Source organism: Lipophrys pholis, assembly GCF_963383615.2.
Source record: "Lipophrys pholis genome assembly, chromosome: 23".
Classification (NCBI taxonomy): domain Eukaryota; kingdom Metazoa; phylum Chordata; class Actinopteri; order Blenniiformes; family Blenniidae; genus Lipophrys; species Lipophrys pholis.
This window is the reverse complement of record NC_137645.1, coordinates 5,949,985-5,976,647: the sequence shown is the minus strand read 5'-3', so window position 1 is coordinate 5,976,647 and position 26,663 is coordinate 5,949,985. Positions and strand designations below refer to the sequence as shown.

The window sequence follows — 26,663 nt, the reverse complement described above, 5'->3', positions numbered from 1 at the left end:
AGTGAAAACATTTAATAAAATAAGTAAAATACAGTAACGTGAAGTCTGAGACGTCTGCGGCGCTCTCAGACGGAGGGCGTCTCCACCAATCAGAGGTTGCGAGGCCGCGCCAACCCCGCGTTAACCTCGACTGTGAGCGACACCTCAGGTCTGAAGTAGGCCAGTGGGTGAGTGAGTCCTCACTAATTCATGAGCTGAGAAGTGTGTCAGCGTCACAAAGGGTGGAGGAGCTGAAAGGAGGAGGAGGAGGAGAGGAGGCGCAGCACTGCGACTTCACAGATCAAGATGCCTCCTCATGTCTGACATGTTCATGAACATGAAGCTCCGGGGTCTGAAGTCTCCTGTCTATTCCCTGATTGGCTTGTTAGGTTCAAAGATGGTGGACCTGAGGTCTGCTGCTGAAATGTTCATCACTTCTCACAATTTTATTCTGTTGGTTTTTTTTTAATGAATTATAAATATTCACGTTTCCAACAAATAAAAGCACCAAAATCTGATGAGAATCGGCTCAAAGTTTTAACACAATAACATCTCTTTTTCTAAAAATAAGTGTGTGTGTGTCGGGCTGGCATCCGTCTGGAAAGAATCCAGAAAGACGCGCTGTGATTGGCCGCTGGGCGCACAGAGGCGGACATTGTTGCGGCTGCCAGGATGTTGACCCAGCTGCTTCCTGTTTTCCAGTTCCTGTCCGATGGCTCTGAGCGAGCGTCGCCAGGTGAACGACCATCGATGTCCACGCACCGAACCCCGCCTACTCTGACAATTCTGTTGCCCAACTTTATCTGATACTCAAAACACTGTCAATTAACTTTTTTCTTTTCATGGCTTTTCTTCTTTTTTTTTTTTAACGGAGGGTGAAACAACATGACTGTTTGAACATGGTTGTTATTAACGAGTCGATAAAAACACACCTTCAGTGTGTGCCATCGAAGAACAGAACAAAGAATGGAGGCTTCACAAAAATGCAGATTTGGGTGTTTTCTCTGCAGCGTTTCGGCATTAAATGTTAACTTTCTTTCCTGCTGAGTGTCAGAACGCTCAAAATGCTGATTGCACAAAAACACGAGTGAGAAAACATCTGGAGGAACTGAAGCCATCATCAAACTGAAAGGGGAAGAACAATGCGGTAATGAAACTTTAATGAGAAGAACCGACAGAGGTGCTTTTATTGTGAAAGACCACAAACAGAAAGTGCCTGGAGAAGATCTGTCGGTGAGATGAAGGTGACACGACGAAAGAGAAGATGAGAAAAAGCTTTGTCACCTTTGAGAGAAGACAAATTTAGAAATGGGAGCAGGTGTCAAGAGATGAGAGAGTTCATAATCAAAGAGAGGAGGAGGAGGAAGAAAAGGAGGAAAGAGGAAGAGGAGTAGGAAAGAGAACAAGGAGGAAAAGGAGGAAAATGAAGGAAAGAGGAAGAGAAGGCGGAAAAAGAAAAGGAGGAAGAGGAGAGAAGAGAAGGAGAAGTAAGAGGAGGAAGAGAAGGACAGGAGGAAGACGAGGAGGACGAAGAATGAAAAAAAAATTCAAATGAGACTCCTTCTCAATGGACGTCTGAATGTTTGAGTCTGTTGATCAACTGTCAGGGTTGTGACATCGTCGAGCTTCGCCGGTGATGTCACAGGTTCACAAAGCATGCTGGGAATGCACAGGGAGCACGCGAGGAATCCTGGAGAGACTGGAAACGGGTTTTCAGAGCCGGAGCGACGGCGTGTCGCTCTTCTTTACAGAGAAACAAGAGGCAGCTCTCAGGAAGACCACACACACACACACACACGCACACACACACGCACACACACGCACACACACAAAGGACGCTGTCATCAGGTGACACACACGCTCACACACACATATCAGCATGTCTGTCTCATGATAAGCAACACAGAACAAAACACACATGTCTATCATACACCTATCAGCATGTCAGCCTCATAAAACACACCCACAGTATTTATAGTTCATTGTCACATTGTTTCCTTTAAGTTTGGAAACTTTACCGCCACATATCAGCTGTCATGAGCCTTTTTAAAGAAAAATTTGTTTTCTCTCTCTCATTGCACTTAAAAATGACTGCAGACGTCAGATATATTGTCAAAAGTGCAACTTTATTGCTGTGACTTTATAGCTCCTCAGAGCTAAAATGCATAGAAACAATCCCAAGATAAAAAGTAAACGAGGATCCGTCATTCAACAAATTCAAGCTTTGTTTGATAATAAATGAGACAAAAGTTTTTACCCTTTAAAGCCACAATTTCTCACAAATTTATTTGCTTAGCATTTATATTCAAATGTTTGGAATTTAGATGGGTTAATTTAATAAAATCTGCTTATTTTTCCATCCATTCATCTTTTTAGGTATTTTTAATTTCTCTGGACTGGATTATTCATACAAATAGTTTTTAGTGAGATATAACTATGAACTATTCTATAATACTGTGTTCTGCCTGTCAAAGCACTTTGTAAACTTTGTGCTTTCAGCTGCAAATGAAAACATACATTTTTTTAAACAAATCAGAGCTCAGACTCTAATAGAAGTCACAAGAGAGAAAATGAGCTCTGATCTTATGAGAGAGAGAAAGAAATTACATGTAGATGATGTATTGTTGGACACAGTGAGTCGGGGGGGAAAAGCTTTCTGTGTATAAATTAGTTTTTGGGGGATTTTTGTATCTAAAAGAAAATACAAATATGTTGAAATGAGCTTTGCATGCTAATGGGGATGTAACCCCATCTGGGACACACCCCCCCAACCCACACACACACACCACACACACACCCCGGGGTGATGCAGCTCTGATGGCACTATTGTCTTAACGCGCCCTCACACTGAGGCATCATGGGAGGAGCGAGGCTGTTGGCTGCCTCAGGGCAGGGAGGATGTATACATATAATGTGTGTGTGTGTGTGTGTGTGTGTGTGTGTGTGTGTGTGTGTGTGTGTGTGTGTGTGTGTGTGTGTGTGTGTGTGTGTGTGTGTGTGTGTGTGTGTGTGTGTGTGTGTGTGTGCGGGTTGGGGGTAAAAACCCGCCGACTGACTGTGACAAATCAGAGCAGCGCCGCCTCATCAGTCACACCAGACATGGTATTATCTCAGCCTTCGCCCTTCACGCCACTTCTCTCCTCCTCCTGCTTTCTAGCTTCAACATATTTCTGGTTTTCAGTGCTTTACATACCTCTTCTTGAAAGAAAATCCATCAAGATGAAAGAAAACACACATGTCAACAACTTTGAATGTTTAAACTGACAGGAAATGACCAAAAAATAATGGAATCATGAAGCAGCCACAGAGGAAGATGGTGACGGACAATATTGAATCAAATCGTTTTCATTAATGGTTTGAATCGGTGTCTTCCTTTATACTGCTACAGTAAATACAAAGATTTAAATGAAGAGCTGCAGGTGCAGAATAAAGCCTCATTTGCAAACTAAATCCCGTGTGTGTGTGTGTGTGTGTGTGTGTGTGTGTGTGTGTGTGTGTGTGTGTGTGTGTGTGTGTGTGTGTGTGTGTGTGTGTGTGTGTGTGTGTGTGTGTGTGTGTGTGTGTGTGTGTTAGGTATGTGTTTCTGCCTGTCGATTTCCATCTGGCACCATTAATTAAACCTGTCTGACAGGTAGTGTGGCGCATGTGTGGGCCACGTTTAGGCACAGACAAAAACATTCATGACCTTCAGGGGACGTCTCATAGACTTAGTCATTTTCTAAGGAAGCGAGCCAATTAAATAAAAATGTCCTCTCAAAACTGAACCATTCGCATCATTTTGTCCCAACAAATATCCAAAACAGATCTCCATGCACACACGGAGAACAAAGATGAGCTCAAAAGTGCAAAGTCATCAATAAAACCAGCCTAAACCGAGAAATATATCAGAAGGCTAAAACGTGCATCAAAGAAGTCTATAAGTAAGAAATAAGCCAGCATAAAACCAAGATACCCAAAAATAATCAAACCTAGGCCCAAGAAATACACTCATCCAAAGCCAAGGAAAAAACCCAAATCCTACCAGAGTTTCAATGCATCAGTGTGACACCAAGAAATCAACCAGGCAAAGATCCCAAGTTGGACCAACTCAGAACCACAGCAAACACGCTAGTCCAGAACTCAAATGAACCAGCCAAAATAAAGAAATAAACTAGAAAGAAATAACACATAAAAACAATCCAAACCCAGAAGAATGGAATCGACAAGCCAAGAATAGGGACTAGACAAACCCCAAAGCAAAGATGTAAAGCTATCCTCACGCAGCATCGGGCAGGGAACACACCGGTCTGAAGCCACAGACTGAACAAGTACGACACCAGTTCATTAAAGCTCCACACTCCTTGGTGGTTCAGTGTCATGCCTCTACTTCGGGCAGCCGGGGCTTTTTGTGGCAGAAACTGAAACAGCAACCTTTCGCTCTCCTCCACCCACCAACAAGAATGAGCCCGGCGAGATTTTTTTTTCCCTCTTGGCAGCTCATTCACAGCCGAGGTGGGAGCGAGCAGACCTCCGACCCCGGCGGTCGGCCGGCGTCTGGTCCCGGGAGCTGCTCAGTATTCATGAGAGGGTCTGAGTCTCACGTCCAACACATTGTCACGCTGAATAAAGACACACTGACACACACTCGGAGGTCAGCAGGCGGGGGCGACTCCACCAGGAGCGGCAATTACAGCGGGAGGCCTCCCACAGGTCAACACAGAGGACAAAGCCCACCTTGAAACCAAACAAATGATCCAGACACAGTTAAAGCCGAGAGATAACATCATCGGAGACTCGCCGAAAAATCCAGTAAACTAAAAAAGTGTTTAAAGTTAAGTAAAAAACAGTGAAAAGGCTCAGTTTAAAACCAAGAACAGTCCTAAAGTTGCATTAAAACCACCCTGAACCCAGGATCCACAGACTGTGAGGATCCCCAGCTGAAACATGTTGAATCCTCACTGCCGCTTTTACGTGAATGTCACTGATAAATCCCTCAGACGGCCGCATGGAAAAACTTTGGTTTCACATCGGTGCGTCTGCAGCCAGAGGAAACGGCCACACACACAAAAAAATAATAAAAAATCTGACCATCTGCGGCACGTCGGCCCCCGAGCGCTCGGAAAAAAGTTATCTAAGAATAGCAGCCGTGGTGTCCTGAGGTGCTGCGCTCTTTCCTCTGGTAAACTATGTTTTGGAAAGTTACCAGACTGCAGCGCTGGATCGCATGAAGGCTGCAGGGTGAAGAAGATGAACGCACAGGAAGTGGCTGCTCAGCGGCGTGGAGCAGAGGAAACATGCTGATGAACGGAGCTGCATGTCCTCCAACATCATTATTATCATCTACACTTACAGCCGGCTCCCTCCCCTGACCTCACATCTGTCACAACCATTCAGACTCCCGGCCCGATGCCGCTGTGTTTGTGTGTGTTATTAGCGGGGCTGAAACTAGGGGGAGGGTCCACGGACCATCGACAAGCAAGGAAATGGAGCACATAGAGGACGAGAAGCAAGATCATGGTCCAAACCAAGAGATGAACCAGGTTCAGGTCAGTCTAAATCTGAGATCAAACCCAGATGAGATCAATACAAAACCAGGAACAAACCAGGGAAAATCCAGCTCCATGACAAAGTTCAAAAACCCAGAATACAATCAAGGAAAATCCAAGAACAAAACCAGACTGGAACAAGAAAAGAATTCAGAATTAAAGTCCAAATCAAGTATAAAACAAAATAATTAAGATGAAGTTAGTACTCCAATGCCGCCACAAATCAAAGTAATAAACCAGGTTGAAACCAGGGATTAAACAAGTAAAAAAGAATCCTGAAAGAAAGCTGAGCCAAAACTGAGAAAATATCCAAGTCGAAACAAGCGAAAGTAAACGCATGAAACTAGACCAAAACCAAGAAATAAACTAGAAAACCAGTTTTAAAAAAAAACACGGTGCCAAAAACAGCTCTGACAACAAAAACAAGAAAGATCCCACAAAGTGAAGTAAATCACCAGAAACTCCGAAACAAAGAGAGCAAAACCAAGTCAAACCACCTGAAAGAGAATTAAGTCAGCACAAAGGCCGGTTTGGAACCACCAACAGCAGTAATCTACAGCCGAAGACAAACCCAGACTGAAGCCAAAACACAGGTCTTAAATTAAGACTCTGAGAAGACCAATATCCAAACCAGCCCAACCAGTCTGACATCCTGAACACAACTAGTCCAACAAGTCTCAGATCCTGAATTAAATCAAACTAGATACAGAGTACCAGTCCAAAATGAGAAGAAAGCAATCTTAAATAGATCCTACATGATTTTAAATTTGCTGTTTGATGGTTTTAATCTCATTGGGGTTCGCCGGTTGTTCATTTCCTCTGATGCATGCGGGTCTGCATGTAGCTCAGCTGCACCGCAACAGCGAGCCCTGTGTGAGGCGACGGAGGATGACGGAGCTGCTGGCACGGCGAGGCCTCGGGAGTGAAACGAGCCTCAGTGATGGGACGGCAGCAGGTGTGTTTCCTGTGAGAGGGCGGCTGTGTGAGGGTGAACGTGAGGAGGATGCAGGGAGGAAGGAGAGGAGAGAGCGTTCCCACAGCAGATCCAACCAACCACCACAGAAACCGCTGAAAGCTGCTGCGGTCGGGGGATTGAAAGGCTACCAGGTCCAATCCATAGTCCAGTCTGACCTGGTTTACTGTCACACTTCTCTACTGGGAGACCGTGAAATTATGCAAAGTACAAACTGCCCAACGGTTTCTCTTTATCTGCCACCACAAGCTCACCAGACACTCAGAAACATGCTCACCCCACACAGAGTGAGCGCTTCCCTGGGTTACCGAGACAAGATGCAGGTAAAAACAGGCCAACAGAACAATAAAGCCCAAAGATACTCAACAAAACCGACTTTAAACCAAATGCAAAACCATAAACAGCGAAAGTTACAGGACCATTACTAGTGAAAACTACTTAAAAACACCACAAAAGCAGATGAAAAAAACTGTATAAAACCCGGTTAAAAGTAATCTAGAAGCAGGTGACATTAGCTATGCCTGATATTGGATATGTGCCTCTATTCTTAACACAAAGTATTGCTGATTACCGACAATTAATGAGTCAAAGTCACATGTCCACGGGATTTGTCAAAGTCACATTGTCTATGTGAAATGCACCCCTGGTTGCACTGGAAAAAAAAAAAAAAATCAGCATACAACCATCAGCTTTTCATGTGGTGTTTAATTTTTCAGTGTTCATCGGTAGATACCAACGTGGAGATATCATTGTGCAAAAGCTAAAAGCTCAAAACCCAAGTAAAATATGCATACTATGTCTGAAAGCAGGTGGAATAATTTGACAGTCCAAACAGCACTGAACAGAGGTAGATAAAAATAAAGTTATAAATGGTCCAACAGCAGGAAAACGTAAAGCCGTGACGATGGGCTGTCAGTCTGAGCCGGATCAAACGTGATGATACGCTGGATCATTAACCGCTTCATCACTTATTAATCATCCACATGCAGCCATAAACTCCAGATTATTACACGTCATGATTTACCAGTCAGTGATGGGTATAAAAACACACACACGTACACTGATGCACACACACAACGACTGACCTAAATATCAGCCTTTTAATCAGTCACACACAACCATCCCCCCCATCTCCATCTCCTCTGCTGGCTGCACGCCGGCCGCTTTCATCCTCATTCCAAATCAAATAAAGCCACCGTCACACCACCAGCTACACACACACCAACACACACAGGTTTCCCTGAGCAGAAGGGCTGAGGGTCCATCATGTCACAGAGCTACTCTGGCGTCGGTTCATGGCGCCACTGAAGCAGAACTGCATGGCGTTAGTAACACAGAGGAGTTTGAATGACCTGCATGGGGGGGGGGCAGGTTGTGTGACAGATGTGTGTCTGATGGGAATACAGGGAAAAACATTCAGCTGAGACTTCAACTGGCATATTTGAGACCAAATCCAAACCAACAGAAGAAAATCTAAGCAGAACTAACTCTCCAGCACTAAGACCAAATCCATGGGGAAACTGTCCAAAAAAACTAAAAGTCTGAAGTTTTTAACCATAGAACCTCAACCTGGGTCTAAAACCAAGAAAATCCTATCTAAAACAAGCCTCTCAATAGGTTTCAAACCTGAATTGTAACTGTCCATAACAAGAGAAAAACCACAACAAACCCAGAGTTAAATCCAGCCTGAAGCTGCTTGGAAGCAGATATAAACAAAAACCAGGTTGGGAATGTTCTGATCATCTGTATTGTGTTTTAAGGGGATGATTTCACTTGATAAAATGCAGACAGACAACAGAGGATAAGTGATGCAACTACATATTATTTTACTCTCTGTTGATTGAAAGGTCCACTACACACACACACACACACACACACACACACACACACTGAAGATATAAAAGGTCCAACATGCCAGACCCGGCACTAAAAACGATGATAAAACTGAGCAACTGAGCTCAAATAAAAGAGCCATCATAAAATGATGATTTTAGCACTTTAGCCTTTATGAGCAGTGATTACAAAGTGTGAGCTCCCTGCAGCTTTATTTAAAGAAAAGAAGAAATAACTCATTTTTTAACACAAACTGTTTAAAACACCTGTAGAGAGCAAAGGTCACGACAGACACACCAATTTGATCGCCAGTTTTGCAAGTTGTTTCCCACTGAAATAAAAACATATCAAGTACAAACTCCCTTTGGGATTATGAAAGTATTCTGGTACCTGAATGTAAATAAAGCCATGCCATTACGAGTAAGTCAGCATTCGCAGAGAGCCGATCAGAGCAGAGCTGCCAGATCGCTGCGTGGAAGTGTGAAATGTGCCTGCAGGTCTACATCCTCTCTGTCTGACTCTGGCCTGACTCACGCTCATGCCTTTTATTTAAAGCCACAAAGACAGACGGCTGCTTCACTATCCGCTGCAGACGGCAGAAACAAAGTCCGTCATGGAGAAGCCTTCCGGAATCATCCAGAAACTGCTGGACTAGGAGGTCCAGGTTGAAACCAGTATCAGCTTAATTCAAACCCAAACCAGTTTAAAAGCATGAATCCATTAGAATATCAAGTCGAAAACCAAAGTGCACATATAAAACCACAAATAAATCAGGTGGAAATCAGCCTAAAACCTGTGCCATTTATCTCTGATCCAAATCTGAAACTCACTGACAGAGTAAAGAATCAATTCAAAACTAGACTAAAACTAGATCCTAAATCCCTGTAACACCTGGTGGTCACAACCAGCTTAAAAGGTCCCATATTATACAGTTTTCCAACAATTTTCACATCAGCGTCAGAGGTCCGACAACATTGTTTTCAAAGTGTATTTCCCCAAATCTAGACTGGGTCTTGGATTTCAGCCAGTCTAAAAGTCCCTCTAGTGAGAACAGGCTGTTTCTGCGTCTGTCCCAGTCTACTCCACACTCCGCTCAGCTTTCTAGTGTTTCAGATAAAATGGTTTCCATGTTAACTGGTGACCCTTTAGTGTCTGTTGTCGCTGCCAATAACAGATGTTAAAAGAATTGACTGAAATCTGTAGCTGTACTAAAGAACACTGTTTAACAGTATTAGTTGTACCTTTTGTCAGTCTTATTTCAATAGATGTTGTTATAAGTAGCAACAATGGACGCTAAAGGAACTCTGTCACCATTCAACGGGGAAACCAGTTCATTTGAAACACCCGTACGATGTGGTAATTTTTACGCAGGATTTATCACTGTGACTCCTATAAACTTTTTCGTTCAACCAGTTTGAACCAGAATCTGACCCAGAAGGAGAAACTCCTTTAGACGGCGAGTTAAAAATATTGTATGTCTGAATATGTTAGGTAGTTTGGTCGTATGCGCCGTTACAGTTACTACCAAGCATCTAACGTCCTGCTAACGGCTACGGTTTTTCATATAATACTGACTTTATCCAGTGCATCAGTAAGGCAGAGCTCCACTATAGGAAGTGGTTAATTCCCCACATGACACCATGAAGGGAAAATCTCAAAATCTGTTTGAGAACACATTCGATAAAAAGTGGATGAAGCAAGTGATGAGATGACAGAGTTTTTTCCTATCTGAGGCTTCATACACAGGCTATGAAGACACATATTCCTGTTAGAAAGCGGTTATAGTGTGAAACTTGCAGAATATGGATGTGATGTAGGAAGCCTGTTAGAATCCGTTTGAAACGGAAACAAAACTGTCCCGACACGTGAGGTGAAAGCAACTAAATAAACCAGTTCAACGTCGTCTATGTGAAGGAAAAACGTGCGGCTCTGCGGAGGGGGAAAGTGAACAATGCGAGGCAGCAGGGGGCCGGCTTCAGCGTAAACTGCTGCTCGTCTTGTCCAAACACAACGCTGACGTTCTGCTTAATTTGGGGTTTATTAGCGAGTTCACGTCCAGCAGCAGCTGAGCTGAACCGAGTCAGCGTCGCGCTGCTTCCTCTCTAATTACAGCCGCCTTTGTTCTTCCAACCGCTGGTGGTGCTTGTAAATGAGACGAGGTAGAGGAGGAGGATGAAGGGGAGGATGCTGGGAGCATTTCAGCATGCTTACATCACGCCTTAATGCCGCACACTGCAACATGTGAACCTGGACTGGGTTACTGATGCTGGAGCTGCCATCACAGCGAGTGTCCTCAACGTCCACTGTCCCGCGATGGATTTGATCCTTATGTAAGAGCTTTAACCAGCAGGGGTGGGCGGCGCAACCATGGGACGCTCTGCTGGCACGCCAACGCTTCACCAGCCAGGGATTACCGCACGTACACACACCAAACACACACAACCCGTCCGCATGCTAAAGGGCTGCTGTCAAAGCCAGAGAAATGTGGTCGAAGGTCCAAACTGCATCAACAGGTGACATATATAGAAACTTCTAGTGGGGACAGTGTGCATGATGGCAGCTATTGACCAGAAATTAATAACGTAAAAACAAAAACTCTTATGAAAACAAGGTTTTATGTTCAGATTATCGCAACTTAAGTAATGCAAGTCGTGCATTGAAAACTTAAATTGTTTGTGTGCGTAAAAATCCAGATTGAAAATGAACATGACTTGTAAAGGGGAATACATGTCTGAAAGGTTAAAAACAAGAACAGATGAGAAGCTTGTAAAACCTGCTTCCCTGCAGCCACCAGCTCCTCCACACTGCACACAAAAAGCCTCACCACAAGGTCTCATTTGGGTCTGAAGAGGAAACAAGAAGGAGGAGGAGGAGGAGATGGAGGAGGAGGAAGACCCAGCGACCTCCCACACATGCTCTTTGACCCCTGAACAACCTCCTGCCACCGGGGCGACACAGCAGCCGGCTAATAAGCTCCAAGAGGAGCAGATGTGGAGGCAGCGGGCCGAGGCGTCGCTGTTTCCTCCAGTGGACTTACAGGAGAAAAAAAAAAAGCCAAACACATATTTTAATACATTTAAACACGGCTCAGATTTTCACTCTGACATACGTTGAATTTCAAGCACCCAACAAGCCCAATCTTGACTTCAAGAAAAGCTTAGAGGCTCGGTGCAAAGAGCACAGGGTGTCTGCACACGTCCGACTTGCACATCTAATGACTCCTCAAACCTTCGTCATGCCACTACACGCAAAATAAATCCACCGCTGCAGCCAAGAAATGAGAAACTGGGGCGCAGTGTTTGAATCCACTTGTGCAGACGGACAGTGAACTGCAGCAAGACATTCAAACGAAGTGAATAAATCGAGCTAAACTGGATTCACGACAGGGTTCAACAGGTTTCTGACTGCAACTGCATGAAATCCAATCCCTCGTCTTTCAGCCGGTTTCTGACCCTCGACAAGAAAAAGTGTGTTTTAAGACCGTGTGGGGGCTGTAAAACACGCCGTGGTGACCTTTTTATGCAGTGAGACATGCTGGTTAAATTAGCTCCTGTCCACAGACTGGGCTGTGAAGCGGCAGTGTCGGTCAGATGGCTATTTTAACACACAGAGCTCGGACTCGCTGACCCGACTTGGACTGGTGATCCGGACAGAGAGTCCCCGCCGGAGACCCTGCCAACCGGGACGGAGCTCGGCCGCCGAACTCCAGTTCGCCTCCGTTTGTCTGCACGTGTCTGACCTCTGAGGAGGGAGACGGATACATTGATGCAAAGGATGGAAGCAAAGGACATGAGGAGGATTCCTCCAGGAAGACAAACGAAGGAGGAGAGGATCCTTCTTTCATTTCTGAACTCGTCTCCTAATAAGATTTTCTCCCTCCGAGAGGAGGATCGCCGAGTTTCTGCACCGAGGAGCATCGACGCTCACAGACTGCTTCAATTCACCCTCAACTACAACTGCAGAGTGTGTGTGTGTGTGTGTGTGTGTGTGTGTGTGTCAGAGAGACTCAAGAAGATGAAAGGCCTGTGAGGATTTATTGATGCAACACAGAAGATGTAATTGGCATCTTGGAGTGTGCGTGGGCAAGCGTGTATGCATGTACGGATGGATGTGTGTGGGGATGTATGTAGGTCACACACACACACACACACACACACACACACACACACACACACACACACACACACACACACACACACACACACACACACACACACACACACACACACACACACACACACACACACACACACACACACACACACACACACACACACACACACACACACACACACACACACACACACACACACCTGGTCCATTTGTACGTGTGTCTCTTTGGTAATCAAACCGCAGCAGCAGTGTGAGCTGATCTCTGATGATCACGATCAACACCCCCAGTCTGGCATCACCTGCACCATCAGCCAATCAGGAGAGAGAACCAGGCCACAGCAGGATTTACTATTAAAACACTGGAATGAACTTCTCACACTCAAGAAAGCAGCTAAAAGAACCTGAGAGGTTAATGTGACACTGATGTGATCAAACCGTTATAAAACAGCACAGATGTGATCCACCAGAACTGAGAGAGAGAGAGAGAGAGACAGAGAGAGAGAGAGAGAGAGAGAGAGAGAGAATACACTTTTCAATGTTTAAGTGAAGAAATGTGAAGTTTTCGGCAGCGTATGAGCTGAATGAACAGAAGAAAGAGACTCACAATGGCTTCAGTTAGAAAATACGCTGGACTGAACCCTGAGACACTGGGATGCTGAACTGAGTGAAGACCGAGACACAATCAAGTCATTGTGTCGGTTAATGCTCATATTCTGTGAGACTTTGTTTTAACATATGATTGAGTTAAAAGTTATCCGTTTTAAAGTTGTCCATGAGAAAAAGAAGACCTCGTGTTTCATCTCTTCAGTTGTGGAACCACATGATCTTTTGGTTTTATTATTTTATTATTTGTTTTTCTCCAAAGAGACCTTCAGATAACCCCGACTCGTCAAACACTGGAGCTTCCAGCCCACCGGGACAATCCTCCAGAAAGCACACATCACCTGCCAGGAGCCGCGGTTGAGCAGGTCGGGGGGTTAACACCTTCCAGGAATCCGAAAAATGTGGAAGCCACCCGCCGCCCACACCCCCCATCTCCTCCTCCTGCGTCTTCAGTGTCATCGACTTGCTCCCTGAAAACCTGCTAATCCACCTCCACAAAGGAGACCAGGAGAATCCCCCGCCTGAGGAGGGACAACCTTAAACCAAGAAAACAGGCTGAAGAATCTCAAAAATAAGCAGGTCTTAAGGTCGTCGTCCGACAAATTCAAGGAAGGCGACTCGGAAAGCAGGAGAGCTCAAAACATCAAACTGAAGCAGTGACAGAGAAGTAAAGTCAGATGATTACAGCTTCCTGATGATAATCCACTTCACTTATCATGAGTTTAAAACAACTTCAAAATCTGTTTTTAACTGATTCTTGAAGCAAAGTAAGAGAATACCACTTTTTATTGTCAGATTTTATGCAAATGAATGAATGATTTGGTATTATTGGCTGTTGTTGGATGTAAACATGTTTTATAGATATTTTGTGTTGATCTGGGTTTATTTATAGTATTTTATGTCTTTTTCTAATAAATATTTTGTGTGTATTCAAAGTATTTTTTGACATTTATATTTGGGTTTGCTCTGACTCTAGAATAATAAACAACTTTTCACCAATTTTCCTGAAATGCTTCAGCTCGGTTTTGCACGCACAATATTCAAATGCAAAACAAACCACTGTCCTCGCACCACAGTTTGTTTTAATCTGACCAAACTTGACGAGCAACTCGACTAAATCCTAAACGTCAACTGCAGAGAGTCTGAAGCCGCTGAGTCAAATCTACCGAAAGACAAGTGACAAACTGCGACATCTAAAGAGCAAAAACTGAGTGAAAGAAGAGGTTTGATGGTCAAGACGTCAACGAAAAGACACCAAACCCTGAAAACACGGCAAAGAAAGAAAGAAAGGAAGCTGCGACTCTCTCCAAACAAACTGGAGGCTGTCGGAGGTTTGTGTTGCACCGCAGAGCTGAGAATGTGTGAAGCTCTGATATCTGCTGGACACAACAACACCGCCCTGGTCAGGTTTTCCACTTGGCGGTGGAAAGAGGATGCTGACGGGGTGAATGTGTGCAGATAGAACGCTGGCGGCAGCGGCAAACACGTGACCGCGCGCGTCTGGCTGCTTCGCCAAAGACCCGGAGCACGAGGACAGGAGTCGAACCGAATGTTTGAGACGCGCTTCGATTCTCTTTCAGCAACAGTTTAGCTGCCAAAGCATCCTAATGACCCGAGATCCACTCTGGATAAAAAATGCCTCAGATCTCACTGGAATCCCACTTTCTATAAAGCAGGAAATGTTCAGCCCAGATCGGAGTGAGATTTGGCTTTTTGCACAGAGCAGCTTTTAGAAATCACTTTGCTTTGGGGTTTGAGACCCTGAGCTCTCCGTAATGAAAGACAAACAGCAGCAGCCTCGACCAAACATCACCCTCATGTCCAAAACAAACAGGTGAAGCTCCGTTTTCTCTCCTCTTCACCCCGATTCTTCCTCTGCGGTGGATTCTGCCCTGATAAACATCACACTTTGTTTCTAATGTGTTTGGGAGTGAAGGAGGGATGAAGCTGGGAGTAGAGGCTCAGTGAAATGTGTGTGGGTGTGATGTCTGCAGGTGGTTTTTTACCCTCGGCGCCTCCGTTCATGCTCTCCGTGCTGGACTGCGACAGCGCCGCCCTCCGGCTCCGGCGCAGCGACCTGCTGGTGCTGGGGCTGCCCACCGGCGTGGAGGTGGAGGCCCCGTCCCTCCTGGAGAAGATCCCGCTGAAGAAGCGAACCAGACGCCGCTCGCTGGAGCGCCCGCCGCCTCCCCGCAGTAGGAAGCCGCCCCCCGCGGGGTCCTTCTCGGATGCCAGTCGCTGGAGGTCGCTGTTGTCCAGCGTGCGGTTCTTGCCCCCGCGCGCCTGCTCCCAGCGGCTCAGCTCGGACATGGAGTCCGTCTTGTTGAGGACGGCGCCCACCTCCAGCGTTCGGCTCTTCTGTCTCAGGGGGTCGGCGAGGCGGGGGCCCAGAGGGTGAGCCGCCGCCGCCACAGCCTCTGACTCCTTCTCGCCGCCGTCCTGCCCGATGCAGCCAGAGCTGCTGTGATGTTTGTCTTTGGAGAGCGCTCGCAGCCGCAGCAGTTCGCCGCCGCTCCAGTGCCTGAAGCTGAAGCTGCGGCGCAGCAGGCCCGGCGCCCGTTTGGCAGCAGGAGGCGTCTCCGGGGAAGGAACTTTGGAGGCTTTTCCGTTACTTTTGGAGTGCGGCATCTTCCCGTCTCCGTTCAGAGGAGGCTCAGTGCTCCTCTCCTCCATGCTCTTGGCCTTCAGCAGCCTCTTCTTCCTGCTGATGCTGCCGTTCTCCACCACAGGAGCAGCAGGAGCAGAAGGACCACTGACCTCCTCTTTCAGCCCGTCTGCGGCCGAGGTGCCCTCCGTCTGCGTCTCCTTCTGACCAGGAGGTGAGGCGGTTTCTGCTAACGGGCTGGTGGCCTTCACTTTCAAGTCCCTCTGAAGCATTTTGGAGATCTTGAGCCTGCCGAGCTCCAGCTGACCCGTGCTGAACGTCCTGAAGTTCCTCATGTAGCCGTGCGACGAGGAGAAGTCCTCAGACTCGTCGTCCACCTCCTTCAGCTGCTCCAGGAGCCCGCCGCTGCCGCTCCGCTGCGCCTCCACTGAGCTCTCCCTGCGGAAGGCGGCCAGCTTGGGGTTCTCCGCATGCCGGGAGCCCGAGTCGTCGTCTAAACTCTCCCTCTTCACCAAAGTGAGGGAGATGCGGTACACCGTCTTCCTCTGAGGAGTTCCCCTCTCCATCCTGTCGGAGCAGTCACTGTCCAGAAGGTACATCACGTATCCTCCTCAGCTTGCTTTCCCACTACTGCACCTTTAATGTGCACTTTGAATAGAACTACAAACAGATTCACAATAACAAATATCTCTCCCATTAAATTGATCCAGGACTGACCTCAGCACCCTGACTGATGCGCTTCTTTTTTTCTTTTTTTTTTTGTAAAATCCAGCCTGGAAAAAACACTTTTCTCTCATCCAGATGTGCAGGAAATACATTCCGCCTCCATCCCAGTGGAATTTAAACAGGCAGCAGCCGCGTCCTGCCGCTGCTCTCCCCGCTGCTCTCGCTCTCCTCTCCGGCTGCACCGCGCTGCTCCGCCCGGAGGAGTAAAAACAACACTTTTCTATCCGGACTGAGAGTCTCAGAGTCCGGTGCAATCCAGCGTGATCCCGGCTGACCTCCGTGGTTCCCCCTCCGGTCGCTCCATGCCAAACACAGTGTTATTCTGGCTCCGCGTCCCGGTCCGTGCCAGCGCCTCCTCTCCCATTGTGTGCGCTCATCCCCCGCAGCGCTGCTGGGCTTCACCCCGCCTCCGCCCGGCCTCCACCCGGCTCCCCCACACCGGTACACAGCCGCGGACCGGACCCGGGCCCCCGCTCAGACAGCTCCGGCTTCAAACACCCGCACAAGGTACGGCCACTCGCGTCCCGTCCGGGTCCGTGCACGGCGGCGCTCTGAGCCCAAAACTCCGTTCAGCACACCGACACAGAGCGGCCAGCGGCGGCGGGGCGAGCCGGAAGACCCGGAGCGGAGCCACGGCGCACCGGAGCCCGGAGCGGAGTCTATGGTCCATCAAACTCATCACTGAAAAGATACCTTCCTCCATCACTTGATAAACTATTAAAAACTGTAAAATAAAAAACCACGTTTCCAAGCTTCTAACGCCTCCCTCCAAAATCACTTTCCCAGAAAAAAACATGCGTCTTTAACAATAATAAAGTGCCTTTTCTGCCCGTTTCTGAAGATTTCTGCTCAAGTTATCAGTAGAAGGAAACATGTACGGATCTGTGATGTTAGAAACAGCGTGGGTTTTTTTTGGGAAATTGTGTTAATATTTTCCCCTCTGCAGCTTCTAATTGACAAAACCATGGAAATAATCATTTTATAGTAAAGAAAATTAGCATTTATATTCTGATGCAAACATTTAGGGGTTAGAAATGATTAAAATAGAAAATTTTACACTTGTATCTAATTATCATCTATGACATGTTGATGACTTTCAATCTGAAATTATCATGAAAAAGAATGTTAAATACTGCCTTTTTGGCTATATTTGACAGTCAATACAATATTTAAGTGTTATGATCTTGTGAATGCCATTTTGTTCATAGATTTCCATGATGACGTTACAAAAGTCCAACTATTTAATCTTTAACAAACCATCGCCTGGGTGCAGTTCGGTAGATGCGTTAATATTTTTCCCTCTGCAGCTCCCAGTTGACAAAAACATGATTACAAAATTATAATTTTAACAAAGAGGAAATTACAATTATATTGTGATGCAAACAAAACACATGTTTTTCCATTTGGGGATTAAAAAAGGTTCAAGTAGAACGTTTGAATCTTGTCTATGCAATCATCATAAAAAGAGTAAAAAATAGGTGCTTCATTTGGTTTTACTTTGCAATAATAAAAAATGTTTAATGCAGTGAAAGCTGTTTTATATTCCTGTATTGGATATATTAAACATTTGTAACCATTTGAAGTAATAATTGTGCAATTTAACTGAAATAAAAAACAGTAAAACATCTAATGTGAGTTCTTTTGATCTTTTACAGTTAAGATATACAGATGCTGCGATAGATTTGTTAACATTTTATAATCTCTATAAGATGATTAAGTAATCTAAACTTGGGTGTAATGATGAGACGTTGTAATTTAAGAGTTGTGCTGAATGTATTGAGTGATAGAGGACCATCCGGTCTGTCTGTTCTGATCTCTTCTGCAGAAACATCTCATCTGGTGGTTTTTATCTGCAGATGTGAAGTTTGTAAATGAAATGTAGGTCAGCAGGACAGCTGCGGATCAGACTGGAGCGGGAAGTCCGCCTCTGGTTTTCCAGCCTGCCGCAGGTTTGCGTCTCAGCTGGGTGGAGTCTCCAGTTTCTCTGCTTGTCTGTCACACACGCGCGCGCACACACACACACACACACACACACACACACACACACACACACACACACACACACACACATATACACACACACACACACACACACACACAGCATGACTGAATCAACACACACACACTGTTACCTGTAAGGACACGTGAAAACACACCTGAGGCCAACTTCCACTGCAGTGGATGATGTGTAACCTAGTTGTTATGACACGAGTATTCTACAATCCAGATTCCCAAAAAGCTACGACAATGTGTACATGTCAACTAATCTAAAAGACTTTTGAAAGCAATGCGTTTTCTATCTTCTAACGTGGTCAAATATGAAGACATGAGATTAAAGAATCATTTGAAGCTCTGCATCACATACAAATATACTACAAAGCAGGAAGAATCCATCAATACCAGTTTGCATGGGACAGCAGACACCAGCTCATGTTCGAGGCCGTGTGGAGAAGTTTGACTCAGAATACGTGGATTTGCAGTGAGAACAGGATGAGCGTGTGATCGGCGGGGCTGATTCTCACACGCCTGTCGTTTGAACTTGAATAATTCAGCTCGGGGTGCGGCGGAGACGTTTTCAGGCCCGTGTGAGGAGGGGAGGCTGCTCGCTGCTCGCCTGCGACGTGACCTGCATCTCTTTGATCACTTTGTAAATTAAAGTGAGGGGAAACTCGTCTCTCAGCACTTTCTTTCATCACCGCTCCTCATCTCAGCAGAGGAGGAGGAGGAGGAGGAATAGGAGGGAGATTAGCTCACCCGAACCTCTTCCTCCGACGCCTGGATTATTACCAGATTAATCAAGATTAGAGGAGTGGCCGTCGGCAACTTTCTTCTGCTTCTCCTCCTCTCTGGGCGTAGCGCAACACAGGAGGATGTGTCTCCACACGTATGAAGTGGTGATTCACCCTCCCTCCCCCCGCAGCCAACATCAAACGCACTTTTGCGCCGCGTCCACCCGATGAGAGCATCGCCTGCATTACAGAACGGGAGCTGCGCCACCGCCGCCGTTGCATCACCCCCCCACCCCCACCACCCCCGTTTTCAAGCTGTTGCACCCTGCTGCGATGAAGGAGCACCCCACCTCCACCTGCTGCGGTGCTCGGGAGGCTCTTATCAACCACACGAATGCATTTTAAAGACACATAGGCCTACGCTTCGTGTTTCTGATGTTTTTATTACGGAGTTATTGCCAAGCGCCCGAGAACAGCCACCGTTTCATCAAGGAGACATCGAAAGCATTTAGGACAGGAGTCCTCCAGGGACCGGCTTCAGGACCACTGCAGGTCCTTTAATCTGATGATTAAACTGTGGTACCAGCAGCAGTAAATGACCTCCCTCTAGTGGTGTGTGGAGGAAATTATAGTCTCAAAACTAAACTAATTACTAAATATTTAACTTTATTAAAATAATTTTTCAGTCTAAATCAGTTTAAATCTACAGTCACCAAGACACAATCTATAATTACTAAAAACGAGAGCCTAATCCACTAATCCACCACAATATGATGCAAAACAACTATAAAGGAGGTGAAAAGCCCCCAAAAGAAATATGACAATAAAATTAAGATAAAACTGCGAAAAACAACAACAACCAAAATAACCAGGAGAATCAACAAAAGAATAAAGAAAATAAAAAAAGACCACAATCGGGTCCAAGCAAAGCAAATGCAGGACACGCAGCAGCTTTGCCGAAATTGAAATCCGACCTTTCATTCTTGGGATTTCTTCACTAAATTGTGTATTCACGCTCGCTCACTGCGCAGCCTCGTCTTCCTCTCCTCGAGGAGCTTCTTCAAAGAGCAAGACAGCGGGAGGTACGACCCCCCCCCCCCCCCCCTCCCCCCTCCATCTCACAACCCCCAGACGGGAAAATGGGTCAGTTAGGAGGGGGAGAGAAGGAGGGCCCCCTAGTGGCAGAGGGTGGTAATGGAACACTGTTCAGTTGCATGGGAGTCTGTTTTGTGTCTTACCTGTACAGGAGGAGGGGCAGCAGGAGGGGGAACACATGAGGAGAGAAGAAGAGGAGAAGATAGAGTCAGGATCAGACACAAATACACAGGTCAGCAGGTAAACACTTCATCCACACACTGGGTTACTTTCAAAGTGAAATATCTGTCAAAATGTTCAGAATCAACCAAAACAAATAAGTCAAAGAAAATAAAATGCAACACAAAACAACCTTAAAGAAAAAAGGACCAAAAAAACAGAAAAGAATGTAGAGACGAAGAAAACTGAAGTGACAAGAAGTGAAAGAAACTAAATAACTACAAAACAGACCTACGACAACATACACTGACAAAATAAACACAACAAGACAAAAACAATAACAATTCAATGCAAAATGTGAAGCAAAAACCAGAAAAAACTACAAAAAAAAAGCACAAATTTGGGCGAGAAGAGCAACGGTGGATAAATAAAATGCAGCACAGATGGAGCTCTGATGATTACCTATTCATGAAAAACTCCCAACCACACACACACACACACACACACACACCTTTGGCAGTGCAGCCAGGAGGGTAAAGAGGCAGCTGATGTCCAAATTCCCCAGAGAAGCGTGCCCCCCCCCCCCCCCCCCCCCCCACACACACACACTGCTATAATCCTGCCTACAATAGACGCTCCAGCAGAAGAAACACTGTCAAAGAAAGTCTGCCCCGATTGGTTGGCAGTCAGGAAGTGCAGAGCGAGAGGAGGAGGAGGAGGAGGAGGAGGAGGTCCAGCAGAGAGAAGAGGACGAAGAGGAGGGACAGCTGTGAGCTGAGCGATAACAGCACTCAGACAAATCCCAAAACGGCTGAGGAGGAGGAATCAGAGCAGGTGGAAACTGACAAGAGGAGACGGCAGACACACAAAAAACAACTTCCACAAAAAAAAAAAGGCTCATCTACAGTGTGACAGTGTTGATATTCATGTGACTGTGAAGGAAATCTTCATTTTTAATATAACATTTGCTTAAATTACAAATGCAACCACATGTGATTCAAGAGCATCTTCAATGGGTTTAAAAAAATTTAATCTTCTAAATAATGACAGAAAAAAGAGAAATCTGAAGTTCAAAATATGAGCCAAGTGACTAATTAATGAAAAAGAAACCACAAACATATATTCAAACCATATTTGATAAATTACAAATAAATGCAAGGCTATTAAGAAAAGCCTCTCTGAGGCCCCCTGGTGGCGGGTGGCAGTATAATCCCCGCCTCCTCTGTCAAATCAAAGTGAAGCTTCTTTTAAATCTGGATTCTGTCACGTTAGTGGACGTTTACATATTTCCCCAACCACTTTGTTATTGATCTGTTGCTCGACGCCATTGTGACCGACACACACACACACAAACACACACACACACTCTGTCAACACATACACAACGACGTAAACACAAATCAGAGATCAGAGGTGGTTGACAGTTTGTTGTCAAACCCTGGAAGACATGCTTGTGTTGATCGGAATATCTGAGGAAATGTCACATGTGACGCGTGTGTGTGTTTGTGTGTGTGTGTGTAACAACACGTGCACATACATGTGTCGACGTGCTCACAGGGGAGTGAACACACACCCTGGAGACATCATTAGGGAGCGGAGAAACGGAGGCATTAATTATTCAGAGCCTGTGAAGAGTCCTGTGTGTGTGTGTGTGTGTGTGTGTGTGTGTGTGTGTGTGTGTGTGTGTGTGTGTGTGTGTGTGTCACAGGGATCACCAGCACCTAATTGGTTCCCAGCAATTGTGGAAATTACCAGGTAAATAAATGATATGACTGATGAAGTGCATCTCAAAGAAACTTCAACACTGCTAATTGAGAGTATTTAAAGTAAAAGTTACGTTTGATTGAACTTAATCCACTAATCTTGAAGAGATGTGACACAATCATGGAATAAGACAAAAAAAAGAGTGAATTCTAATTAAATCCTCTGGGAAAAACCAGACCAATACAGAGCGACGTGGATTCTGAGTGATGGCTGAGAAAATGCAGTGTTTTACTGGAGCGTGGATTGAACCTCTGCTGGGCTTTCATCAGCATCAACACACTCTGTGGGCACACACACCTTCCCACACAAGCACACACACAGAATTCCCAGCATTCTTCCCATTCCGAGCTCCCCGCAGCTTGCTGCCGCCCCCTGGTGCCCTGCTCTCAGCAGTGCAACGTGTGGACACAATCAAATACACAGTAATTTAGCGTCCGTCTTTTTTTTAAAACTAACCTGTATTTGTCGTTTGGGAAACAGTTTGCGCCATAAATTAGACAGCAAATTAGCTCATTTACAAGGCCTGAGTGAGTCAGAGGTTGCTGTAACAGAGTTCATTCAAAATTATGGAAACGTAACTGTTTTTTTCTTTTAGAATTGAAACAAACATCGGTTTGTTTTCACAAAGTAAAATAATGTTTCTGAGTTTTTAATCGTGCATGTTGAGCAGTGTGGTAACACCGTGGTTGCCACAGCAATGCTGCATGCACATCTCAGCTCGTTGCCATGGTAGCGACCATCACTTCCTTAAACAAGACAATGAACAGGAACTAAGACAGGCCATCAAAATGGCTCATTTCTGATTTTCTTGCTTCACCTCAGTTGAACCTTTCTTTTAGATTGGAGGTAAAGCGGCAGCCTCCAGCAGGAGGAGTGTATCAGAGAAATTTATTTGTGTGTGTTTGTGGGGGGGGGGGGGGGGGGGGGGGGGGGTCGTGCTGCATCGTCCATCCTTAAAAATGCAGCGCTGCTCTCTCGAAGCCGACGAGCCGCTCTTCCACTTTTGGGGCCACAAACCTCTCAACAAAAGCCGCAAGTGAAGGGGGGGGGGGAACACGAACTGACAGCTGTGACCCAAAAACAGGCTGGAGCCTCAAATCTGAATGGAAGCTGACACATCGGCCAGCAGAGGGCGCTTATGCTCCAGAAAAGACATGACCAAGTATTCATAGCCCTTTACTCTGACACCCAAAACTGAACGAAGTGCAAAACCAGCACTGCAAACCATGCCCACTGTGAAACATGGTGGCGGCAGCATCATGCTGTGGGGATGCTCTTCTTCAGGAGGGACAGGGAGGATGGAGAGTCCACACTGGACACCGACGGGAAGGTTTAGATCAAAACATGAAGCGCAGCCCAAAAGACTGCAGCTGTAGGAGGATCTACCAGGTAACCACTTTTTCAAGCGACTGTACATACAGAGGTCAGGTGGGGAGGAATACTGTGAAGAAAAGTACTTTTACTACAAAATGTAATCAATATTGGCATCTTCAGTTTCAGGCTCTCAGAGACTCTCGTCTTTGTTTTTTACGGATAGTGTGAAATCTTCTTCTCAACTTGCACCATTTCCCAGAATGCCACTTAACATTCCATCTTCACTTTGGAAGTTTCCCGTCTGAAGGACTTGGAAAGTTCCCAGTTCCATGATTGCATCAAGTCCTTTCTCCAAGTGGGAAACTCCCATATTCAGATGTATTTTTCCCAGTTTCTCAGATCCTCAGAATCTCTGACTCTGGCAGAAAAAAAGTCAAAAGAAAAACCTGTAGAACATCTGCAGCGAGCAGGACGAGGCACGTCCTGCAGCCGCTGATTCATACGAGACTGAGAAAAGAACAACAGACAGTCCGTGTGCAAACAAAAGCAAAAGCGCCCACAGGAATAAAATGTAAATGCAGAATCGCAGCGCACGGCGTGACCTCCGTCCACCAGACGGCTGCTCCCGTTCTCCTCTGGAAGCGGTGACCTTGAGATCAAAGATGCACCGCCGCCGTCACTCCACACACCAGCAGGGAGCTGCGATCGATACGGGGGCGCACTGCACCAAAAATAAACCTCCTCCCAATACTTTTAATACTATAAATGCAAAATGTGAGCAGGAACAACAGGAGAAACTCGCTGCTGCACGCTCAGCATTTAAAGAGCAGCTCACTCAGGAGCCGTCTACAACACTTGGCAACGATAAAACACGTGGAATTCTTCCGTAAAAAATTTATCTAAAGTTGCTTTTGGAGGTCGTTACCTCAGGCAACACTTCACAACAGTCACAGTCATCATTCAAAATTTAAAACGAGAAAATGGCTTCATGCTTGTTCAATTCACACAATTTTGTTGCTCCACCGATACTTATTTTTCCCCCCCAAAATAATTGTGTTCCGGTCTCCTCTTCTCTCCTATCACCATGGCAACCACTCGACGCGTGCGATTGGCTGACAGAGTGTCTTTCTCTCGGTCCGTCTCAAACTGTTTTGGGGTGAATTTGTCATCATTCCTTCATTCCAGAGGAGATGTTTCCATCTCGGCTCGCTGGAGAAGAATCGAACGTCTGTGAGGCTCAAATTCAGCTGGCTGGTGTCCGCGGAGGTCAAAGGTCACTCGGCGGACGAACCCAATGCATCACACACAAAGCTCTCCGACATGCCGCACCTTTTATTATTTACTAAACCCAGTGGCAACTTCTCATAAAGAACAAGGAGCTTTTCGGAGGCAGAAATCAGCGGCGTGAATTATTTATCATGTTGTCAGACACGTTGCTTGTGTTGCTGTTGACGTTCCCCTCCGGTGATTTCCCTCTTGGATTTTGCAGGAATTCCAGGCTTCCCACTCATGCTCCATGTCACAGAGGACTTATTTTTCTCCCACAATGCTTTGGCAATGGAGGCGTGGCACTCAAGGGGAGGAGGAGGAGGGGCGAGAAATCCGCTTTCCTCTCTCTTCTTGCCTTTGGAAATCCTTTCTCCTGCTCCGACTCCTTGTTTTCTCTCATCGCCCCCGATTCAGCTTTAATCCTCCTCCTCTTCCTCGTCTTCTTCCTACTTCATGTCTCGTCTGTCCACTGCCACAACACAGCTAGAAACAATTCCTTCAAAGAAAACAGCACATTTTCACCTGATCCTCCAAACTCCATTTAAATGTTGAGTTTTCACGACAACGTGTATTTTTCATGCTGCAGCACAAGACGAATCGTCTTTTACGAAGCGTCTCCATTGGAGGTGTCGGGACATAAAAGTGTATTTACGGCTGGATCAATGCTCTGCAGAGATAAATATACTGAGAGGATGAAGCTGATTTCTGTGGGAGTCGAAGCTGAAACGCTGCAAATCCACTGAAAGACTGACAGACAGCGAGCGCTGGAGAGGGTGAGTCACGGTCAAATCACTCCGAGTGGGATGAAAAGAGAGGAGAGGAGACATCAATGGACCCGAGGAGACGAGAGAGGGAAGGAAACAAGAGGGGAGAACACATGAAGGACATGAGGGGGCGAGCAGAAGAGAGGAAAAAACAAAGGAAAGGAAGTAAAGAAGAACACAAGACGAGGGAGAGAGGAAGCAGTCAGGGACGGGTAGAAGAGGAAGAAACGACATAAAGGAAGATGCATGAAGGACAGGAGGAGGAAACAAGAAAGGACACAAGGAGAGGAAAGGATATAGGAAAGAAGAGATGGAATGAAGGATGGAATTACAGAAACAATGCAGAAATATGGATTGAAAAGAAGAGGAAATGGAAGGAAACAAGGAGAAGCAACAATGGAAGAAGAGAGGAAAGGAGAGGAAAGAAGGAGAGGAAACAAGGGGCAGAAGGGATGAAGAGAGGAAACAAGGAGAATAAACTAAAACATGAAAAAAGAGGGGAAAAAGAAGAAGAGTCACAACAAGAAAAGGAGAGAAAACGAGGGAGGAAAATGAAAAGGGTAAAAATGAGAGCAAACTAAAAGAGGAGATAAAATAGGAAACGATGAGAGGAGACATGTCCATGGCTAATTCTGACAGGAAGTCCTCACACAAAAAGCCCAGTGTTTCCCGTCATTTCAAAATAAAATACCTCCTGGTGGAAATAAAAGCACAAATATCGTCAGAAAACGACGGAGAACAAACACAAACCGCCCTGCTGCTGAAACGTGAGCGAGTTCGTGTCAGATGGCGATCCTGCCCATTAAGGCATGTTTACCTAACATGGCGCAGCTCTGCCTGCGGCCCCAAGATGTCACCGAGCGGACGGGCGAGTAAAGACGAGCGCGGCAGCAACGAACTGATGTCTGATTGTCTGTGAGGAGAAAAAAAACAACTGAAAGTCTGTCTTTGATCATGAAAGCGTGAAGCGATCGGCCTGCAGCTCTGACCTCTGACTCACTGCGATTCTGTCATCAAACATCCGCTCATCGCTGCGCCGTCTTACAGTAACGCTGCAGCAGCTCCCAGAGCATTTCCCCCCATTTCTCTGACTGCATCCAAGTGAAACTCGGCATCATCGTCATCATCACCACAGAGAGAAAACAGGAAGTCACACCAGAGGAAGAGAAACGAGGACTCGGCTACATCATAGTACTAAAATCCAACGATTCC

General features: G+C 46.0%; 1 protein-coding gene across 2 annotated transcripts in view; it reads right to left on the bottom strand.

Moving 5' to 3' along the window:
• agap1 (ArfGAP with GTPase domain, ankyrin repeat and PH domain 1) overlaps positions 1 to 26,663 on the bottom strand; it is a gene marked incomplete at its 5' end in the record, with an annotated part of 101,495 nt that overhangs the window by 65,062 nt on the left and 9,770 nt on the right. The gene's annotated exons all lie outside the window — the stretch shown is intronic.